This window comes from Syngnathoides biaculeatus, chromosome 14, assembly GCF_019802595.1.
Source record: "Syngnathoides biaculeatus isolate LvHL_M chromosome 14, ASM1980259v1, whole genome shotgun sequence".
Classification (NCBI taxonomy): Eukaryota; Metazoa; Chordata; class Actinopteri; order Syngnathiformes; family Syngnathidae; genus Syngnathoides; species Syngnathoides biaculeatus.
Window position 1 is genome coordinate 20,565,858 of NC_084653.1, and position 20,321 is coordinate 20,586,178.

A 20,321-nucleotide genomic window follows, 5' to 3' on the forward strand; every position below is an offset into this window, starting at 1 on the left:
TCTTAGAGTTCAGAGACCATTGGTGAATGGTGACGCGTCAAGTTTTTTTCTATCATTAATTTTTCCGTTTGGTGTAAAAGTTATGACATCGTTTAAAGCAAATGCAAACGTAGTGGACAAAAACGCGTTTGATGCTTTAAGCAGAGCCTGATACTTAGAGAAATTGAAGGAAATCGGTGGGAAAGATCCATATGAATTTCAAGCAAGCGACTGGAGTGATGATGTGGAAGGCTACCCTGACGGTACATATCCGATATTGTTAATTATTTCATTAATTCTGTGAGCGGTTATACCCTTGATGAACTAAAGGCTAGACAAGCGTACAATGACTTTGTAAGTGGGTGGGTTGAAGATGTACGGCAACGTGTGATCGGTCATCAGTGTGTAATGGCAGCTCGAGTAAGACATTCTCAGAGGTCTAACGATCCACTACTACGTCCCTGGATCATACCCCAAAAAGATGGCTGCGTTTACTCCGGTCATTGTACTTGTAAGGCCGGTCTTGGAGAAGTGTGTTCACACGTGGCTGCTCTTTTTGCAGTCGAGGCTTCAGTAAAATGCAATTACAAATGTAAGTCAATTTTTTAAAAATCTTTTAAGTATTTATAATAAAGAATTCTCTCTCATACCTTTGTGTAGAACACAATTTATTCATTCCTTGTTGCCTCAAGTATTTGATTGAAAGTGTTACGAAATTATCCGACGAAACTTTATAGTGTCCCTTTGTTGGATCAGGAAGAAATCCTGCTCGGTGGTAGATGCTTAGTTTTACTTCCCTGGTTGACAATGACCTTTGGAATATCGAAATACTACCTCTGCCCAAAATAGGCATGTGTGGCCCATTAATATCGGACGAAAGGGGCTTGCTTGCTTTGTTGACATAGACGCTGACTTGCTTCAAAAATGGCGGACAAGGGACTCTTGGGACTGTCGTGACGTCATCGGAAACCTATCCATAGGCTCCAGCTCACCCATAATAAATAAGTGGATGAACGGATTAACTACAGTTCACTTCCATGTTGTCCCTAGCTGGTAATGACACTTGTGTTTTTGTTTGTTTGAGTTGCAATGAACACTTTTAAATGGTATACCTAAAAGACAATATACTGTCAACCCTTCAGTTACCATTAGTGCAGCGACCTGCAACGGCAGGTGTTAATGGTGTGGTTATGTTAGTTTAATCTGGCAACTGAATACATTACAGACGTACATTTTCTTGGACTTATTCCGGGTCGGATCACTGGAGCAGTAACTTTAGCAGGGAAGCCCAGACTTCCCTCTCCTACAGCCACTTCCTCAAGCTCTTCCGAGAGCATCCCGAGGCGTTCCCAAGCAAGCCGAGAGACGTAGCTTCACCCATACAGTGTAGTCCATCCATCCTTATCCTCACAAGGGTCACAGGAGTGCCTGAGTTTATCCCAGATGTCAACGGGTAGGAGGTAGGGTACACCCTGAACTGGTTGCCAGCCAATCGCAGGGCACACGGAAACAGACAGCCGCACTCACAATCACTCCGGCGGGGGCAATTTCGATTGTCCGATTAATGTTTTTAGAATGTGGGAAGAAACCAGAGAAAACCCACGCAGGCACGGGGAGAACATGCTAATTCCACACTGGCGGGTCCGAAACCTCAGAACTGAGGCCATCGCTTTCCAGTTGATCCACCGTGCCGCCTGAGTGTATTCCAGTGGCTTTATTTTTAGTTATCATATGAGCTTTCACTACCGGCTGAATGACATAATTAAATATCTTTTACAACTTTGATAGTTTAGGGAGATTAGGTTTCTTGTGACCCAGAAAATGGTAAGCAGCTGGAGATGGTTAGATACATCGGAGTACACATTTTTACTTGATCTCTGAAAAGCCTGAATTACAGTAATAAATGTATCTTTTTTATCAGAATGACTAAAAGGTAATTGAAGGAATTTGAACAATATTTTCATGTCAGATGGCAAGAGGAGAAATATTGTGAGATTGACGGCTGCACTGTTTGTTTGTAAGTCAGATAAGAAGGAAACTTTTGCAAGTCGGTGAGTGGGTTCAAAGCATGCTACTGTTGTGCTTTACAGCAGTTTGCTGTCAGCATGTCTGCGTGACTCTAAGGTGGACACACGCTGAGATCTATAAGCTCACATATGCGTGCTGTCGCAGATAGGGAAGTCAGTTTCTTTTTCTGATGTTTTAAACTCAGTTGAATGCTTAGTTCGATGCCATGTGGGAAGGTATTTTATGTACTGAGTGACAACAAGTAGAATGACAACTTCGGCATGCGCCAGTGTTGAGCATATGCTCGGAAGTGGGACGCATTTACCAGTTTTTAACATCTTAACCATCCCATCCTCCTCCTCTATAGTTTACCCACGCTAGTTTATTTTTTGGGGAAAAGAGACCCCACAAATTACAAAATAATTAGTTTGTGTATTCTAACTGCTCTTATAAATTATGACATATTTAAGATGACTAACACATATTATGACAATCTCCATTGACAATCCCGAGTCTTCTCCCTCAAACTGCATGTGCGTCATACAACCAAGCATGACCTGTGATATGCAACATGGTGCCACAAGGAATCCAGACTTACCAATAAATGCAAAAAAAAAGGCTCCATTTCCTGTCTATTTATCTCGGACGACACCTTTCGTAATTGGCTATCATTTCGTTTCAGTCCGTGGCTCAGCCAATCCTCATTATCGTTGTAATTGTATTTTTGATACACCTCATTACTTATGAACACTATTATAGGATTGGGATTATAAACTGAACATTTGGATTGAAAACATTCATGTAATACTACACTTTGTTTTTCCTGTTTTGCTAGACTCCCGACGTGTTCAAACAACCTTGATACTACTATAGGACTTATATTGACTTACTAACAAGAGACCTCTAATAGCTGCATGTCCTCGTCCTTCCTGTGTGAGTACAGGGAAAGAGGGAGAGTAATTTGCCACTGATTAACATGATGAAAGCAGAAGTGAGAGGAGTGGGATTTCCTCTCCGGAGTGTTCGACCTGTTCGTTGACAGTTGATGTGCCAACACTGATAAAAACGGAACACAGTTGCTGTCACCGAAGCCTTTTCCCTTCCCTACTGCAATCCTGACAGAGCGCATATAAGAAAACAGCTAAGAGAGTTTCAGCCAAGCATGGCTCAAGATCCTCGTGTCACAGCCAGAGTGCTCAATCTTACATGCCCGCCAAGGAGAGTGCGCCAACATAAAATCGGACTTAAACCTAAGAGGACCTGTGTGTTTGTGTCGTGATGTTTAACCTTTTCAAGACAATTTGCTATTCCATTATGTATCCGTGCACCTCAAGAATGGTGTTAAAGTGGTGAAGAAATGAGAGGTGTTGACAAGGAAGTAACAGCGAAGCACAGAGGGGAAAAAAAGCTAGATTTGGAAGAATTTAAGATCTGGTTGATTGATTAATGGCAGCCAAAATGGACCGCTTATGTTGCATAAAATATTGCCAATGCAGACCAGTTCTCTTATCCACATACATATTAAAATACGTAATGTAGGTTGGATGCACATTTTGTTTATTCAAGGGATGCGGTGTTCAAAGGAGTCTGGCTTCTGTTCTACTGCTATCAACAACAGATTACCGTGTACATGTGTGACACTTTGCTCCGTGCCGTCAAGAGGCAGAGTACACATTGGAAAGGTTGTGAGTCAATCGCAGGAGACATAGACCATTCACGGTGACATGAGCACCCATGAAGACCTTTGCAGTCTTTAGTTAATCTGACATTCATGTTTTTTGGAATGTGGGAGGAGGCCGTCGTATCCAGAGAAAACCCAGGTGAAACAACATCTAACGTCCACACAGGAAAATCTCCACTGAGAGTTGAACCCAGAACCCCTTAACTGAGAGGCAGGTGTGCTAACCGCTATACAAGAGCTTTCAAACAGTGGGGCTCGACCCCCTGATGCATCTGAAGAACATAATTTTCTGTATTAGAATAAAGTGTAATTACACATCCACTGCAGTAGGTGGCAGGGGTGCTCTCATTGCTCTTGGAGTATTTGCTCTATGGCGTACTACTGTAGTATATATTTCAGTAGTATGAGCAGTTGACACACTCGGAAGACACCATGGAAAAAATTGTAACGGATTGTAATGAAAAGAGAGGCAGAGGGAGACACAGATTGTGATTTGAAAAACATGAATAAATGTATTCTTTATATAAATTGGATCTATATCTTTCTTTTTTACTTTTTCAATGCCGATAGGGATGAGATTAAATTAGTCTTTTTATGCAGTTTCATCGAGAGGTGTACTCGCAGGAGCTGGGGGTAGAGGGTGTTGCAATTTTATTTCTTTTTCCTGTCCGCGTCGTAACAGAGAACAATAGAGGATTACTGCACTATACCAATGTTCTGCCTACCTTCAAAATTTGGTTTCCGTTTGCTTTGTTTCGCAGTGCTTCTAATTGAAGTATTTCCACTGTAAAACCAGGATAAATTGCCAAGATGATTCAGATTGACAGTTGGATCGATGATTGGAGCCAAACATCTACCGTATATGTATGCAGCCCGCTACAAAGACAGAACATGCAATATCAATACAGTTTTGTGAGAAGCCCGTACAGCGTGCAAATTAGAGCTGACGTAAGAGTGTAATCATGCCGATCATGTTTGATGATGCTGATCCCGACTGTGCTTCAACCCCCACCCTTCATCTATGCTTTTGACTCATGTTTACACAAGTCAAATAAGTGGGAGTTGAATACAACAGAGACCCTGCCTGTCAACACACATCTCCCATGATCACAGTCTTGTTTGCAGTCATCTCCCACCACCCTTGATTGATAGCAGCCATCTCATTAACGCCACAGCCGTCCAAAGGATACCAACGTGTCGACTGCCTCGCTCTCCCTCACTTGCGCTGTTTGCATGGCAATTAAATGTCCCGGGGAAACCAACTGCACTCAAGCTAACGTGAATAGCACCTTTGTCGTCTGTACCACTAATGCAGCGCCGATATTGTTTATCGTACGAGGGAGAGAAAGCATAGAGAGGCAAGGACAAAATAGGGGGAAGCAAAAAAGGTAATAAGCAGCGGCGTTGGTATGATGTGAGTGATTTATTAGTGTAGCTGGACACTTAATAATTACTTAACACACACCCCCACACACATACACATAGATCACCTTTACAGTATTTATGTCAGGCGACTGTGCAAGAATGGAAATGACGTGTGATTGATACCAGGAAGCCTAGGCGCGGCCCAGGGGGAACACAGGGCAAGGTCTTACTTATAAAAACATCAATCAGGCAGCGTGCTCTGTGAAACACCGGTTGTCCCCGCACCCTCTTCTCACCGTGTGCATTGAGCACGAGTCTTGCCTCAGAGGAAAGTAGGGTTTCTCCTTTGCTTAATTGAAGACTGTGATGGCTGCCACCTCTGGAAGAAATATATGACTGTGCTGGGTAACCACGAACACAGCGTAGAATGCTTACAAGATCTTAAAACAATAAAATGTAACATAGGACAATTTTAACAGTAACGGTGCAAATTGGAACTGGTGCCATTAGGTCTATTCTTTGTACAGTGGCACAAATGCAACCAGTCTTGTAGGAAAAGGTGGATGCTTCCTAGGACTATTTTATGTGGTATTGGATTAAAATCAAACTTGAAATTTATCAGCACTGCACGACACTAAAAAAAAAAAAAAAAAAAAAAAAACATCTAATTTAAAGTCTAAGGGATTTGGCACTTTTCATTTTTGTCATATTTATTGAAACTGTATGACCTGATTTTGGTACATAATTATCTGTGAAAAAAATTGGCATCTGTGGCTTCATCTTGTAGCTCTAACTTAATTTTTAATAAAGCCACCATGGGCGGCACAGTGGAGCAGCTGTAGAGCGTAGGCCTCACAGTTCTGAGGACTAGGGTTCAATCCTGGCCTATGATTGATCTATATGGAGTTTACATGTTCTTCCCGTGCATGCCTGGGTTTTCTCCGGGCACTACAGTTTCCTCCCACATCCCAAAAAACATGCAACATTGATTGGACACTCTAAATTGCCCCTAGGTGTGATTGTGAGTGTGACTGTTTTCTGCCTCTGTGTGCCCTGCAATTTGCTGGCAACCAGTTTAGGGTGTACCCCTGCCTCCTGCCCGTTGACAGCTGGGATAGGCTCCAGCACTCTTGTGACCCTCGTGAGGATAAGTGTCTCAGAAAATGGATGGATGGATAAAACCACCTTGCCTGAGACGGAGACAGAAGGCGTGACTGACGAGGTGTCAATCATGTGCCATGCACTCACAGGCAAACTCATGGCGGGCCCATCCCAGCAGTGCACGTCTCGTCCAGGTTTGCGATTGGCGTGACCTTGGTCAGAGAGGCTTGGTGTGGGGTGACAGATTAGTAAATTTTACGTTTCATTCAAATCCTGTCAGTATTGTATGTTTTAAGATAATAAAATAAAAACACACATTGCGTTCATCGTTTGACGAAATCAATTTTGGGGCTATTCAGAGAGTTAGCCATCTACACCTATGCTGTTGTGTGTTAGCAAAGCATAAATAGGACTTACCCAAATCAGATTTCTCTATCACCATCTGACTCTCAATCTGAAGAGAATACAGACATTGTATACCAATTAGTTACATTACATCATCACTCTTGAGAAAATTGTCACCCATATGCATCCTTTTTCCCTTCAGTGGAAAATATTGTTGGTAGTAATGGTAAACCCCTCAGTTCATCAACACCATTGTTCAAGATTGACTGCTGTCTTTCTTTGGCATTTCAGTTCAATCATGGCATTTCTGAGCATTAACATGCAATTTCATCTTCTTGTTACTCTTGACTTGCCATACATATTTCCTCAATTCCTTTTTTGCCTTTTTTTTTCTCAATGCGACTGATTATCGTGCACTATTCTCCCTTTTGTTCCGATGTCCCTCTTAGCGTCCATTTGTCAAAGGTTTTTCAATTGGGTTATTTTTCATAGGACAAATTTTGCCCAGTCAAGTACATTTCATTTCAAATGTTGATAACCAACTGGTTGTGCCCGTCATGCCCACAACGTTATTATATGAGGAATGCTGCTCAGCATTTTTATAGTCCAGTGCAGATGAACATTTTTTATTTCAGACAGAAAAAGCTTACATTCCCTACATTCTGTGAATTGTGAACATGAAAAATGGTAAATTATAGTGATGCAAACTTCTTTTTTTTTGTCCTTTTATTGTCCTGCTGTTGGAGACTATTCATGGAAACGTGAATGCAGTTCAGTCTCCCTTTGCTGCTGTATTTGCGTCGCATCATCGTGTAGGTGCAGTGGGTAGGGAAGGGTGTGGAACTACGCTAATGAGCAACCTTGTTTTAATTAACTTCAAGTTAAAATGGCGTGAAATTGAAAATGATTATTGCCAAAATAAACGTGGCTAATTAGGATATAAGAGGTGTGTGAGTGAATTATTTGATTACTATTGTTTATTTGGAGCGGTGCACTTCCTGGTCTAGGTGATAAATGAGTCTCCATACCACAAACACACCCTATCTTCATTTTTTTTTTCGCCACATTTATCACAAAACACTTTCCTATTTGCATGTCATTTCACACCCTGTAGTTACAGTCATGGGTTTATATTCAGACTAGTCAAGGGCAGTTTGCGTATGGATAGGTTCCCGTCATGACCCTGAAAAGGATGCTCTTTATTGAAAATATATCATAGCTGTAGATTCAGACATATATTTGATATAATCTTATTGTAGTGAATTGTAAACCATAAAGAGAACATCAGAGACAAAATCTTTGCAAGGAAAATAGTGTCTTGGTGGTTGCTATGGCTTCAATCAACCTTGCTGTTGTTCAGCAGAGAGGTTCATTAGTTTGACTTGTCTGTAGTTAGTGATGGTTTCTTTGCTCCAAAAAAAAAAATGTTTAGAGAAATTGATGTCCTTTTACTGCTGGTTTCAGAGTACCTTTCTGCCATGGTAGTAGACTGACATTTACATTATGTGAGCATCGTCGCGACTGCTGTGGAGAAGCAAAAGAGAGACCGTAAATAGGAGGCCAGCTTGCTCGAACGCGCCTTTACATGTGTGCAATCGACGTATTGGCAAAACCTGAATCAAGCGACGAGATGGATGATAGGCATATTCTTTATTTTTTATTTTATTTTATTGGCACACCATCACGCAATCAACCAAAACTGCCTCGGCGATCGACACCTTCAACATCCCTGCTCTACACTCTTCATTCTCGCCACAGGTGCAATATTTATGAAATTATGAATATAAGTAATGTAAAAAAAAAGTATACTGTATAGGCGGAGCCTGGCAGCCACCTTGCTATGTCTCACTAGACTTGACACAGATATGATCGGCTTAGCATTTTATGATAATTGGCTGATAACTTTAATGTCATAATTCCCCAAACTGATCCATTGCATCTTTGGTCAGCTCTGCAAAAGACACTTAGCTCAGGTCGCTGTCATATACAGTATATTTGAAACCAAAAGCTAGTTTATTTTTAGCATTGTTGCGTGTCTTTTGACGTAATTTAAAATCACTGGGCTTCGTCGTATCAAACGCGACCGGATACCGTCATCGCCACGGCTATCACAACAACAATGGCTCATGGGTATGTTTTGTGTTGGTCAAAACAGAACAAAATGGGGAAATAAATGTGACGGTGGTGGTCACCGGTGGTCGGGAGAAGCTGTTCATTAAAGGATTGCTTCAGTTATATTCACGTACTTTTAATACTCTATGGCTCAGAAGCAGCCAACAAAATGTAATGTAGCCTGGCAAGCTCGTGCTTGGACTGACGGTTGTACGTAAACATATGTTGTATCATGCTCTAAAGCAGGTGTGGCTGGTCGCCGCTTTTTTTTCATTCTCACTCTCCCGCTGCACACGCTGAGCAGTCCCATCTCACTCACACACTGAGCTTGTTGTCACAATGCAAGCAAAGCGTGAACGCAAATACCGTGATAAACCCAGGCAACGCTATCTCGCAACTACCGTAATGAACTCAAGCAAAGCGTCACATAAACACAACTTCGATATGTTTTCGTGCCTTCACGAGAGCCGCACGAAAGGAGGCGAAGAGCCGAATGCAGCTCGAGAGCTGTAGGTTGACCATCCCTTCTCTAAAGCTTTGGCGTGTGAAGCAATTTAATTACAATAACGTAATTTAATTACAGTGAGTTAGCAACAATTATTTCTGTCTTGTAATGTTGGTTAACCCTGACTGATTACAATACATGACCTGAGTCGAGAATATTTTTGATGATACCCAGGATACAGAACACAAGTGTATACAGTAAAGGGCATCCTGCTCCACCTTGTGATGGGATCGGTGATCGCTTATCGTTTCTTGATGTGATCACTCCCAAAAATCCTGATTGTCTTAAGCCTAGGTCTCATTTAGGTTCAGTAACTGTAAGCTCATTTTGTCTGGATATGTTCCTTTACATTTTTGAGTGGCTGTTACATCTGCAACCTTGCAACTCTGATTCAAAAGTTTATCAAAGGTCAAATTTGGTTCACTTTGTAAAGGTTACAGTGCATTGTAGGTCCATCCTGAAATATCCCATAGAAGCCAAATATTGTTTATGATTACCGGTAATTTATCTGCTGGGCGACACAAGAAGTCAAAATACCAGGGCTAAATGAGATGTTTGTATTCCAATCAGCATAGCTCACCAGAGCAGATTGAAGGCGCTTCCTGACAGGAAGGACTCTGCCACTGGGTGATGGATGTGCCTGTCAGATTGGGAACAATATGCTTATGTCCGTCAACTCCAACTTTAATTTTGCTAATTATGTCATGATTGACGATGCATGTTCTGACATAGTCATTAGCAGTTGCTTTAATTGTGTTGTCATTGCGTCCTTTGTGATTTCTGTTTGGGTTTAATAAAACAAAGACTTCATTTGGCAGTTTGTTTGTGGTTCACCTATCTAATCGGGATTGTTTTAAAATTCAACACACGGTCCAAAATGTCGGACAAACCTCCAAAACAGTTTTGGCCAGCTTGTATTTTTTCGTGTTTTCTATTAATCATGTCATCCCTGAAGCAAGATCAATAATTACTGTTTAAATAACTAATTCGAAATCCCGAAGAAATTAAAATGTAGTCTCACCAACAGCCATCACACTCCCAGATTATTACCCATTGGTCACCTATTTTGTGGAAAATTAATGATTTTAAAGCAAGACCTCCAATTTTGAGCAAATATGAGATTTCACACTCAGCCACATTAAGACCACTGACGCAGTAATGTAAGTATTTTCAAAGAAAATAATATTCAGTTTTAACTAACACTGTTAACAAACTGTTCATTGTCATTGTTGTAGTTTCCAATGGTGTAGAACTGTTTTACATAGTAGTGGCAGATGTTTTGCATATTTTGGACTCACTCATGTAACCAATTAATGAACCCAAAATATTAGACACTGCTATCAACACAACAACAACAACAAACATAGAAGAGCTACATGTCTGATTGTCCCAATTAAAACTGAGCATTATTATATTTGTAATGACGGAATATTGGATACTGCTCTAAATATTGATATAAAAAGTTGCTGTTGGATGTTATTGAGTATTCGTTGTTTTTACCCATTTTAGAAATTTTCAGAGCGCATATTTATATGGACCAAGACACTGCACTGTACTTTGTTTTTAACCGCACTTTAAATATTGCATTTTAATAAGCTTGCATCAGAATAGTTGTGTACAATTTAGAACCAATTTGGGGTAGAAAGGCTTTCATTACCACATCGTCAACGTTTTAAATTACAAAGCTCTTACAGGGTAACAATGGATGAAGAACTAACTGCTGTTATACAAAAAGGCTGCATTCATATCTTACTTCCACAAGAAATGCCAAACTTAACTTTGACCTGCTGTGGACCTGCCTCGACCTGACAGCTCACCAGGATTACAAATAAAACATTGCATGTGTTTTTGTCTTATTTGTTGCAAGGGCAAGGCTTTGCTGACCCATGGTGACTTTTATTGCAATGCTGTTGAGCGGTCATACACTGGAGAAACCCCTGCACGTCTTTTTAAAAAGAAGGACATAGCCCTAGTTTCCAAGGACTTCATAACAACAGCAACAAAAAAAGAAACTCTTTTCTCCAAAAGCACAATAAGAGTGTGCGCTTTCAGCGAGTACAGCCAAGGGGCGATCAGATTTGATCAGCATCATGCGAAAACATGATATCCGTTTGGCTCTGGGGTCTTATGGAGCGGTTTGCGATGAAACCGTCACTATGGTGTGTTTACTACCAAACTTTACCAGCCTCCCCACTGCTGTCTAAATCTGTTTCAGATCAACCCATTAAACACATTCGGACTCTTTATATATTACCTGTCTCCTCACACTCATATAGTGGTGACCCTGAGAGGCCAGTGTGACAGAGCTTGTTATAATCTCACAGTACTAAAAAGAGCCAATGGCCAAAACAAACTAAAAAAAACATCTTCTCCATAAAAATCACAAAAGTAATTGTGAGTTCGAAGGAAAAATTTGTTTGGACATAATCTTAATGGGCTTTCTTTTTATTGGACTTTTAAACTTTTCAAACTTGATGAAGAAAAGCTAGAGAATTTTACCTACTAGCTTGTACTGTAAAAAGTAAACTGGCGCTACGGGTAATTACTGGCGATTTATGTAATGACTGACATCTAACCAGGGATTTCCTAAGTGATGTGCGGGATATTAAGACAAATTTGTCTGAGTGTTGAAGGGGCTGGATGGCTTAAAATATTTGGAAAACGCATATGTAGGCCGTTGTGAGTCCATAACTCAAGATAACGAGGTAGATAACCCCAGCAATGTGTCCGTTCACTTTGAAAAGCCAGGAAAAATTTCTTTGAAAGCTGAAATTCTGAGCTCAGATGTATGCCAAGTAGAATAATATAACTCAAGACCGACAGAAATAACAGTTGGTGGGCAGTCTTGTCGTATGAGCACATCTACAAGTCATAGTGTCTTCAGCATCTCTCGCCCACAGTCGCGAAATGATTATTCTGAGTGATTATCCTGTGGTTTGAGGTGTGTTAAGTATGATTTTTAACTCCCTGATGTGATTGAACAATGCTCTCAGCCGACAATCTTAAATGGGAAACCTGTTCGATATCGACAGTGGCAATTATGAGTAGGGTCAACAATAATTTTGGTTCGATTATAAAGTGAAAGAGAAACAGAGCAACTGGTTGTGTTGAGTGACAAGGAAAAGCCACAATGTAGTTAATGTATAGGCTAAAAATTAGCCTAGCTTCTATTTCTTTTTCTCACAGGTCAGTCTTGCTCCTACATCAGACGTGGAGTTTTCAGTGGGCGATATACTTATGTATATGGTAGGATGGACAAATTTCGGGATTGTGTCACGAAACAGCGTTAGAAAGCCATCGCAAGCTCTCACTGTTGCAGAGAAGCAGCGTTTTGTGTTAAATGTTTGTGTAATGCCACACAATGATTGTCCACCTTTTAAGGATTTGAGAAAGAGCTAGATTGGCATTTTGCGTACCCTCAACATTGCATCTATTCTATGAAATAGAGTGGATTAAAATGATCGATTTCTTGTTGAGTTATTATAGTTCTGTTGGACATTTTAATTACTGTCTATAATAAGATGGTGTTGAATGACAGGTTTTAATTGTTGGGTTTTTAGCCTGCAGATAGATGTCTGTGCTTTTTCCACACTATTGCATTTTGCAGTAATCTGACAATTTTAGAGCTCAGTTTCATTAAGGGCAGATCTCCAAGTTAAATTAAGCAGAAGCAAGCTTTCATATTGTGCAGAACCAGAATTATTGCACGTTAGCTCTAATGTTACTAAAAAGAGAGTTTCTTCATTGACTGCTGGATTTATCGGCACTGCACAGTATCACCTTTCCCTCCCCCAAATTGAGTATTGTCTCAACAAAAACGAACTATTCTTAAAAAACAATATATATAAATAAATAATATATATATATATATATATATATATATATATATATATATATATACATATATCTATCCCAACACAAGAACAAGAATCACTGCATTAGATTTCTTCCAAAACATCGAATTCATAAGGCAGTCTTTGTCATCAGTGAGATAGTTGGACTTGACATTTTAATGTGCACGTGCGGGGTGAAAAATCCAAATCTCAAGTCATGGAACCTAAAAGTTGACTTTGTAATTAAAAATGCTCACTACAAAATTTAAAAGATTGACACCGTGTGTTATTATATTTTCTAATTTGTCCACTTACATTTGCCAAGACTAAATTAAAAAGGCTGTTGTCAGTGTTATTTATTGCTCAGACAGTTGACAACTGGAACCTTAACCAATCATAAATCATAAATCATCGTAGGACAATGTTCCAACTGAGATGGATGGAGACAATAAAAGAGTGACTTAACATGGATGCAAACATCCATCCATCCAGTTTCTACATGTTATCCTCATTAAGGTTGCGGCTGTGATACTTTCACTAAAACATTTCCAATGCAAAATAAAACTCATGTTAAGGCAGAAGAGCACTTGAGTTCCAAAACTTCATTACAAATCTTTAATTAAATAATCAAAATCTTTACCCAAATGTCAACACCCAACTGGCACTGTAGCAGTCTCCTTTACCCCGACACCTTCATTAAAGCTCATTCAGTAATCTTCTTAATTACTTCCATTTGTTATAAAGAATTGCAAGCGTCTCAGGGGTTCAAATTTGATTAATTGTATAAGAAAAGAATAACTCCTGTGTGCCTTGACCTGAGTTCAAGTTAATTCGTACTGTGTTTTTCTTCACTGCGGCAGCGATAAGCTTGGTTATTCATGCAAACCCTGTGAGCTCTGATGTCTAGATCCTCACAGAACAGCAGGTGATGCCGTTGATGCCCGGAAACTCGGTTGAATCATGCAATATAGCCACTTCCCTCCAGCAATTACACTTATGAAGCTATAAATCATGGCTAAATAGCAGTGAGGAGTGAATGGAGACATGCTCATACTCATGGAAATCCCATTTCTGTTACATGCTAATGTTTGAATCCAGCTTTAAGTGTCAGCTATTTAGATTTGATTTATTTTTTTGTTATACTCATAAATCATTACATACAGTATACTGTATCTACCTAACTTAGTGATTTCATGTACTCCATGAATTTGCTCAATATTCTTTAACAAAGTTATTTTTTTTTTCCTTTCATAAATCTAATCTCGCACTGCAAAGTTAGGTACACACGTACTTTTTTTTAATGTTGGAACTCCATCTGGCCATCCATTTTCCATACCGCTTATCCTCACATAGTATATACACACACAAAGTGTAGAGCAGTGATTTCCAACCTTTATAGAGCCAAGGCACATATTTTACAATTGAAAAATCCCACGGCACACCAACAAAAGTAAATGTCACCAAAAATGGATTAATTACTGTATGTGTTTCCTGCCATCTAATACTAATACTAATAATAATAAGAGGATTTTTTTTGTTCTGTCTGTCATTGTGCCTCACTGACATAAATAGATGAATAAAGATACATTATTTCATGGAAATAAATGTTTTTTGTTTTTTTAGCCATTACATAAAATTGGATAGCTTCCCACGTCACACCTGAAGAGCACTCACGGCACACTAATGTACCCTGGCACACGGTTTGGGAATCACTGGTGTAGACTACTACTGTGCAATAATGTATGTTTGAATTTAACGGGTGTTTAATATTATAGAAAGTGGTATAAATAAAGTGGTAGAGAGATTTATAAAAGTCTGGAGTGGTTTATACAGCTTTAAGATAAACTTAAATCAAATGAAATGTTACTTTGTGGTTTTCAGTTATTGTGCGGTCGGTCTGGAACCGAACCCCTGTGATAAACGAGTGATTGCTCATTCTGCTCTTCGCCGCGAGCTTTTTATCACACCGACATGGGTCGACAATGTAATTTTCTTTGCTACAAAAATATAACCTATTAGTAATGGTGACAATGGTGGCGATTCTCGGGCTCCTGTAAGAAGACCAAGGGTTGATGGTCAGCTGCGGAGTAGCACACCCATGCTGTTGGTACTCTGATCTGCCCGGCTGGTTGGCTGTAGAAGCTCATGGTGGAGGCTCAGATAAACAAAGGTTAATCGGCTCAGACAGGTGGAGGAGAACAGCTCTGGTGTGACACGCCTCTTGTTCACTCATCACTGCCTTTGCCACCTGAAGGCAAAAGCCTCTCCATCTCTCCAAGAAAGCTATTTATTTGCTGTCTCTCTCTAAATTGAAAACATTTTTTTTGGAGGGGCTAGTATTAATTCTTGTCATTTTGCTTATTTATTGAACCCCGTTGGGGATGGCGGCCCCGTGGATCAGCGGTTAGGGCAATGGCCTAGTGAGCCAGGGTTTGTAGAGAGGCCCCGTAGCTCAGTGGTTAGAGCACTGGTTTGGTAAACCAGGGGTTGTGGGTTTGTATCCCACTGGGGCCTCCACTCCCTGAGAACGGTTGCATCAGGAAGGGCATCCGGCGTAAAAATTGTGCCAAACATATATATGCGTTCATCTGAGATGATACGCTGTGGCGACCCCGAAAGGGACAAGCCGAAAGGAAAACAACATTGAACCCCGTTGGGGACTGAAATATGACATTGACAACTACTCTAAATTTTAAAATATAAAATGGAACTTGAAATACATTTTGTTGGCCATATAGATATAATGTAGTAGCTCGAGCACAGTAGACAGACTCTTAACGTTTGATTGGGGAAAAAAATGAGTTTTTTCAAAAGCCAAGAAAAACGTGCAACAAAACACTGTGGAACATGGAAAATGTCAGTCCTGTCTCATATACAACAATTTCAAAACTATTTTCAATACTTTGGTCAGGGGTTACCGTATGTTTTATCTTTTCCGCATGTGTAGTATTACAGGGGTTGCCTGTGTACTACCGCGCTTCCATTCTTTGTTAGATCCGAGAGTGCAGGCGGTCACTGTGTGCTCAGTGAAGGAAAAGTTCTTGACGCTGCTTATTTTCCCATTGGCGTGGAGGGAAGGAGGTTCAGAGGTGACCTCAAGTAACTGGTAGAACTTTCTTTTGTAAAAAAAAAAAAAAAAAAAAAAAAAAGAGTTTGAGCTCCACAAAATGCATTCACACCTGTCTGAACCATGATGAGGAGGGGCAGCCATATCATACGGTTGGCATAATGCTGTTAATGGATAGGGGCGTTGAAACCTAAGCCAGAAAATATATCTGGACCAAGTGCAAGATACCCCTTCACACAATGTTTATACAGTCTGTATGTATTTTTTCTGCATGTAGCTGGCTGTCAATCTCAGTGAAAGGAGACGTTCTATGCATTTTCTCCCCACAATTTAAAATGGTTCACCAGTGCCCTTATGAAAGGTCTCTGACATTCTTCAGTCAAAAAGCTCGAGCATAACTAATTTACACTTGTCACACTCTGGTTGAAATGATAATAAAATAAAATGGCATGTTTACCGAGGCGACTGGGGTAGTAGCAAGGGGGCCTTTGCACTGGAGGATGGTGGAAAGAGTCAGTGAGTGGGGTTTTGTTTAGAGGCGTGCACAGCTAGTTGAAAACTGAAAAAAATCAAATGTGGTCAAGTGCAATTGATCTCAAATTTTGTACACTATCATCTCAAAAATGACTGACGAACATCAATTAACTTCCACTAAAACATTTTAAAAGAAACATTTCTTAAAGATGAAATAGAAATGCACTGCATGCTTCGTTAAGATAAATACAACTGAACTGTATTTAGGAAATGTACTTCAAGTATTGCAATGTACTGTACTGTTTTTGTTTTTTTTTTTTAAAAAAAAAGCTTAAATAGGTTGTATGCATAGATTTTATTGCATGTGTTAAATGTAAATTTGAGCAGTATTTAATTTATTATTAATTTAATAAATACATTGATTTTTTTTTTCCCATGTACTCCTAGAGTGTACCACTACTGTTGTTCGTACAACACTCACTGGAATTGTAGACTTGACTATTGTCACATTAGCTTCAACTACAACGAATCTGAAGTTGTCCAACCCCTTCTGACACATTTTCTAAAATGGGCAGAGCACAAAAAGATTTAAACGGTTGTTTAATTTTATTGTTGATGGCTGGGCAGACACTTAAGAGACTCCATTTTTACGATAAAAAAAAAAATAAATCAATGGTTCAAGCATTGTTTAGGGCTGATTAATTCCTCTCTATGGAATGGACCATTAAATATTTCAGAGGGTTATATAAGAATACGTTCCAGTCCCACAGCCCTTTCATTAAAATGTAAACGCTTTGCAAGCTAAACCCCCACTAAACTGTGTGTTTAGGAGCACGGGGGAAGAGTGCACGCTTTTCTCTCTGTCACCCCTTTAAGGTGGCAGGGGCAGGTCAAGGTCTGTGATTGTCAGTGTTTATTAATGGGCCTAGCCCAAGGCACTGACAGCACGGTGATCTCTGTGATGATGATGTCTTATTGCTTTCCTCAGGAACATACATATTTATGATGTGCTACCACCTCGACGCCAGGTAGAAATATGCGCTTAACATTCGGCCCTATCTTATACTTTCCTGGTCAGAAGCAGGGGGAAATAGTTTCATTCATGTATATAATTTCTGTACCAAATTACAGTTAAATTAAAATAAAAATCTATTTTAATTTACATTTCAGGAGTAAAGCATGTGATGTTAAAACACAAAAAAACAGTACACTGATTCTTGACAGTACTAATGTCAGCACTTCTTGTTAATTGGGTGACTTTTCGACCGCCAATCGAATTAATTCAAAGTAATTTGTATGACAGACTGATTGGTGGCACTCCACATGTATGTATTAAATATTAACAGTCACCACTTCCTTGGGGACAGTTGGGATTTTAAAGGGCAGCTCGCTCACAGTCATTTAGTTGATTAATATGGGCCCTCATATCCAGCTAACAGATTTGTTTTATTTACATATTCACGTCCACACAGAATACGACCCTTCCTCATTCTTTTCATGTTTCCTTCATAGCGTGACTCTCAAGGGAAAGTTGCATGCTGATTAATAGATTAGAAGCAGTCTTTGAACTGACAATGAATTACTTCGAAAATTTAAATAATCAGTATGCTATTTATCAATCAAAATCTCCAAGCAGCGCCTGATTAAAGCTGCTTTGATTTGACTTTCATTTCTTAAGTCAAACAAACTCACTCATAACTGGAATGATGAGGAGAAATAGGAATGCCATTGCATTGCATTTGCGTGTTTATAGATAGCTGATGTATACTTTTGCTTATGGACCGCTGAGTAATGACATTTTGATAAAAGACTTTGAAGCCAATGAGAGGTATAGTGTTAAATATTGTATGTCACCCAGTGTAACAAATGATATATGTAGATTCAATTTGGGAATTTCATTGCTGTGTTGAGAAGTTTATGAAAAATAGAAACGTAAAGATTAAATGACCTTTAAAAAAATCCCTGTGAACCCTGTGGAAAGGTCTGTATTAAAAGCTCCACAAGATGGGACCAGGGATGGTTTATTTATTTATTTTCGCAGATCATATTTGTCATGAACGACTGTCAAGTCTTCATGGTTACAAAAAGTATATATTTTTAAAATTGTAAGCTTTCCATTTGAGCATCTGATTGATGCTAGCAAAACAAAACATATAGGGGAAAGATTATGGTCTATTTTAATGTAACACATGTTACATGGCAGTAATATCATCTAGTACTGGACGAGTATGGGAATTTAACAATCCGACAAACTCGGTGCATGCATTGCTTTATGTGAGATTCAAACCCCAAACCTCAGAACTGTGAGGATATTGGAGAAATGATTCCTTCAAACCATTTTTCTATTTTTCACCCTGTCATCTTCCATGCAGATGAAATGTTCTCAAGGCAAAATACAGAAGGCGGCAATCTTGATCCGCAAATCCTTACACATTGACTAGTCGGATTAATATTTGTAGCTCATTATATGATCAGGACTGGTTCATCAAACAATATTGATTTTCACCCCCCAACCCCCCCCTACCCACCCCATCCTGGGTGCAAACAAAAAATATCAGTCCTCTGCAAATAAGTTGTAGGAGCCGGTGTGCTTTGATTTGTGGTGACAGGAGCTTTAATATTACGCTGATTCTGTATGGCAGTGGAAAGCCACCGCTGCATCCCTGCTTCTGCTGTCAAATGTATTGTATTTCAGCCATGTCCCTTCAGCACTGAATGGAGAAATAATGAGTGCTGTCTAGAGACAATGTCACTATTATTTTAGATCTCCTAAATCCATCTCTCTGTGCCGCGTGCCTCCATTTTCCTGGAGGTTTCGCTCTTATTTTGTGTCTTCCTCACATTTCTCGCTGCTTACGCCATCTCCTCTAAGCACAGTCACGCCATCCAGCCTCAGAAAGGATCCGCGTTCACCTTTGTGCGATGAACTCTTCAGCTCACGTAATTTTGTCTCTGTAGAAAATTTGACAGCACGCATTCTATTGGTTTATGCCGAGATGGCACGACCATACACAGTGGAATTATGCCCCTTAAAAGCAGCACCATATGGGGTAATTGCACTTTTGACCATAAAGTATCATAAACAATCTGATGACACCCAGAGGTTTTCTTTCTTTAGGATTTTACAAAACTTTTATAATTACTTCAACAGCATATGGGTTCCATTTCAATTGCATGTGGTTTTGAGAAGCATAAGATGTAACTTGCACTTTGAGGTTGTCATGGCCTTTTGGCTCTTAGCTCTTTCCGATCGAAATATTTCTAAAAATGTCTTTCATTTCCTTGGTAACTGTCCATCACTACACATGAACGGAAATAAATTGTCAGTAAATGGATGGAGTCATCAACAAGTTGCAACTTGAAGAGCATGTGTTTGCGTTGCTACTTTTAGTTTGTTGATTGGACTGCACAGAAAGTGATTTTATTCGAAGCTTTGGAGCTTTTTTTTGTTTGTTTGTTTCCCCTCAAATAAGGTTCTGTGTGTTGTGTCACCTTACACAAATTTACAAGTGTATATACTACTTTTTGTTAGTGGAATAACTAGCTCTGTTAAAAAAAAAAAAACATTTTTTTTTTTTAACCTCTATTTGTTGTTGCAGGAACAGCGATTAGTTATTCAATTTTTGTCTTGTTTCTGGAAATTAGACATCATGGGGGGGTGGCATTGTTTTCAGTGTTTTCTTCCTTGGGATTTGATTTTGTTGTAAGACAAAGACAACATATGTCTCATTTCGAAACGTTATCCGTTCACTAATGCTGTTCTTGTGTCAACTGAACTGAATGTTGCAGACTGAGCTTGCAACACTCGCTTGACAGTGATACACTGCTGCATTGTCACAGCCACTTAAGTGC

At 39.6% G+C, this 20,321-nt stretch overlaps 1 protein-coding gene across 6 annotated transcripts in view; it reads left to right on the top strand.

Annotated features, from left to right (window-relative positions):
- The window catches only part of asic4a (acid-sensing (proton-gated) ion channel family member 4a), a 186,489-nt gene that overhangs the window by 24,791 nt on the left and 141,377 nt on the right, over positions 1–20,321 (top strand). The window lies entirely within an intron of this gene.